Consider the following 4,329-nt stretch of genomic DNA (forward strand, 5'->3'; position numbering starts at 1 on the left):
GGGGACCTGGGAGAAGCAGCAGCCCAGCGGCTGGTGAGCTCCCCTCCCTCCCTTAAAAAAGTAGGAAGACACCTTTGCCCTCCCTGCCAGGGAGAGCCCGTCTCTCTAAAACCAGCCTTGTCCCCCTAGGTCGGCCCCACGGGCAGGCACGCCCTGGGCAGCTGCACCGCGGTTGGCGCACCAGTGGTGCCCCCCAGCGGTCAGTGTGGGTCTTGAATTTCGGCCTGGGGCCCTGGCCTGCAGACCCAGCCCTGCGCAGCCTCAGCCCAGGCCAGTGGCTAGGGAACTCCGGGTGCACCAGGTCTGGGGATTTGATTTTGGTAAGGAGGTTGTTGGCGGATGGAGGTATTTTTGTATGTGCCAAATTTTCCTAATTGAACTGGATCTTGGCCTAAATGTCTCACTAGTAGCAAATCAGCTTCAACATGCCTAAGAATGTACTTGTCATCTTCTAGCCCTAAACCTGCCCCTCCTCCTGACTTCCCTATTTCTATTAATAGCACCACCACCCTCCCAGTCGCTCAGGCTCCAAACCGAGTCATCTTCAACTCCTCCCCACACTGGGCTGGGTGCCTGGTCCTCACTCAGCAGGTCACGCTGCCATCATCCCTCTCCTTGGTACTCATTGCCACTGCCCGTCAGCTGGCTTCTTAACTGAGCTACTGCCATCCTCAGAAGTGCGGCTGGGTCAGACCTGGGTACATGACCAGCCCCCTCCGCTTACTAGCTGTGTGACCTTGGGCAAGTTACTTAACTCTCTGAGCTCAGCTTCCTCATCTGTAAAATTAAGATAATAACTACAATTCCCTCCTCACAGAGCATTGCATGAATTAAATGATAGAATGTATGTGAAGACTGTGTCACATAGGCAATGCTCAATGCATGCGAATTAGAAATCATCCATCTAGTCCAACCCCTTCATTTTACAGACTGAGGCCCAGAGAGCTAGAATGAGCGCTACCATCTGGCATTGAGTTCCAGGTGTCTTTACATGTGCTCAGAGCAGGGAGACTGGAAGTTCTTGGAATCTTGAAGCTCCTTCACTACAGCCCCCATCATCACATAGAACCCAGAACCAAAGGCCCCTTCCTGAGTTCGTTCATTGGGCGCGTCCACCTGCCTACAGGGGCAGGTTTGCCTGGATAAGTGTTGAAGTCACTCGGCCACAGCAAATATCTTCTGGGATGAGACAACTGCAGGTCACGTCCAGCAGCTGTGAGTCAGGGCCACCTATCTGCAAGGCGATGAGTGAAGTTCGGCACGTTGGCCTGGCACAGCCATCCGCCTCAGGGCCGCTGGGCATGTGTGGGCATGGCCACGTCAGGTGTCCGAAAACGGCAGGCACCCCCACTCCCAACAACCCCACTTACATCCCTCTCCCAACTCACATTCACCCCACCTCCAGTCCCCAAGGGCCTTACATGGGGGTCAGAGGGAGGGGGGCAGGCTGACTCAGTGGCTTTCCATCCAGGCCTGTTCTCCCTGTAAGCAGATGTTTTTAACAGTGATTCCATGAATGAGCACCTGGAATCCATCAATCCCATGAAATGGAAGGTGGCAACTCTGTTTTAGGAAGAGATTTTCAAAGGGGACTTTTCCCCACAAAGAGGTAGCAGCTAGAAAAGCAGATGATCCAGGTCCTTGGACACCTCTTGTCTAAGAGAGGGGTTCTCAAACAGGGACGGCTTTGCTCCTGAGGACATGTGGCAATGCCTGGAGCCATTTTTGGTTGTTATAACTGGGGGGAGAAGTGCACATGTCCTATCGGAATTTAGTGGGTAGAGGCCAAGGATGCGCCTAAATATCCTCAGTGCACAGCACAGACCACACAATTATCAGGCCGAAGTGAAGAAACTCTGAGCCATCTGTCCAGTAGGGAACCCCTGCCTCACAGCTGCCTTAAAGATTAGGGAAGCAATGGAAGTGAAGAACTTGGGACTGCACGGAGCCCATGCTCCATATTTGCAAGGGACTTTCTTTCGTGAGGCCTTTTCTTGGCCCTAGCTGGTGGGCGGACATGGAGTGGGCACATACTATGACCATCACATCAGAATTTTCTGAAATCTTGGTGTTTCTGCCCCACACAGCCTGGGGCAGAGTTTCTAGAACAGTCCGATGCTCACTTGTCAATCCTTTCAGTGAGGAAGAAGCAGGCCCTAAAAAGAGAACCCCACCCTCCCAGAATGTGAATTCTAGGAAACTGGGCCCTCCCCATTCGTCTCCATCAGGCCTCCCTGCAATCTACCCACCCACCCCTTTCACTTGCATCTGTGATTTAGAGGAGAGACAGGACTGGAGGCAAAAACTCCTTGGAGCTCACCTCGGACCTACTGGAAGAGCCCAGCAGTGAGGAGGGTTTGTCTAGGAGCAGCTGCAGAGGCAGGGGGATGGCCGAGAAAACCTTGAAGGTGGTGTGAAGCTGAGTCAAGGAGCCGGCAAGCCCTCCCTGCCACTCAGTTCAGTGGGCACCCGGTACTGCTTCAGCCTCTACAAAAATCTGTCCCCAATAAGCCACCTCCTTCTCCCCTGGGGCAGGGCTTGTGTGCCCAGATCAGAATCCTCACATCCTGGCCTCTGAGCTCCACTTTGCTGGTTTACTCAGTTCAAGTATAATAGATTATCAGATTATGGTTGGAGTGGGGTGGAAGGGTCAAGCCAATTAACAGAGATGAGACCCTTTGACTCCCCGTCTGGCACTGCTCATTTGTGGGGTCTGAGGAATTAAAATCACGCCATCCCTCTCTGGGTCTCGGTTTCAGGCACCTGTTTAATGGGGGGACACTGCCACCTTCCAAACCTCGGCGATGGTGTCAGGCTGGGGTGGAGGTGGGGCTTCTCTGGAAACACCCAGCTGACTCTGTGACAAGCCCAGACATGCAGCTGTTTCTGAAAGGAAGCTTCAGCAGTGGGGGAGGGGCTCGCACAGAGAGGAGCGGGGAGGAGCGGGGAGAGGGGACCAAGGGCACCAAGCACTGACTGAGTACAATTGAAAGGGCCTAATAAAAGGGTCTGTACTGAGTCTCCAGTTAGGAGCTGCCTCCTGCCATGAGAGCCTCTCCTCTGGGGAACTAGTTTTGTCTATGGGAAGTTTCTTCCTGACCTGTGACATCTGATCTTTACCTTTTGTTCTATAGCTTAGCTCTGCTGCTCATAGGCTGAGGAAACTATGACTCCCTACCTCTCCCTAAGTCTCTATGGCCCCCTACTTTTCCTTCCCAGGGATGCTCAGAGGCTGCAGGCCATCTGGCCCTTTGCAGGGGCTCTACAGCTGGAGGAGGGATGCAGGGGTCGGGGAGGGCGGTCAGGCTTTGAGTTTCCTCCTTAAGGTGTGATTCTATCAACTTTCGAAGTCTTAAAATAGGGAATGCTAGACCTGCTCACTTGTGTCATGTCATCTTTGCTTAATAAACGAAACCGCTTACATTTATTTTCTTTCCCAGTGACTCACCCTGAGTTAAATAAAACGTTCTGCGGTTTGAAATTTGTCCTAGGAAACTCTGGTGAGGAAAAAATTAGGAAATTTGCTAGTGTGGAAAGCAGCACAGCAGTGTTATGATACTTTCATTCATTCAAACATTTGGCAAATGTTTGTTAGCTGTTTTCCGTGTCAGGCATTCTGCTTTGCACTTTGACTCTAGAGAAACTCACAAAGTATTTAAAACTCCGAACAGCTTCTTACTTTTGGGAAAGGGAAGATGTGAAAATGAAGAAACTGCTGCAAAAATAATGTTCCAGGTACAAAAATATTGGTACATTATGGCATTAGTAGAAACAGAACTCAGAAGTTCTCCTTACTCGATAATCTAAAATAACTACATACCATTAAATGTGTCCAAGCTGGAAATCATTTGGCCGAATTGTCATTCTAAATAAAATTCTTACTCATTTCCCATCTTGACTTTCTAGGGCTCTTCTGGTATAGGAATTTAGGAACATGGTTGTAGAGGAAGAATGAAAAAGTCTAGAAATAATTTCCTAAAATAGCAATGTTATGGGCTGAATAGAATATGTGTGCATGTGTGGATACATAATATGTGATGTTCCTTAGGGACATCTGAACTTCTGCAATTATCGTCACACAGTGGTACCTATTTTTAAACATATATTTTAGCATATATTTACTGAAATAAATAACGCCTAAGTGTTATGAAGTATATAGCTCCAAATAATGAACAGGTTAAATTGAGAATTTGAGATCTAATTCTAGTAGTTTATAGCTTGCATGGGTAAAAACATCAACCCTAAATCTTTCCAATAAACAAATCCCATCAAGTGATTTCCACAATTCCCATATTGACGCCCAGTGACTCCCACGTGATCCAGGCATGC

The sequence above is a fragment of the Pteropus alecto genome, unplaced genomic scaffold (genome assembly GCF_000325575.1).
Source record: "Pteropus alecto unplaced genomic scaffold, ASM32557v1 scaffold98, whole genome shotgun sequence".
Taxonomy (NCBI): Eukaryota; Metazoa; Chordata; class Mammalia; order Chiroptera; family Pteropodidae; genus Pteropus; species Pteropus alecto.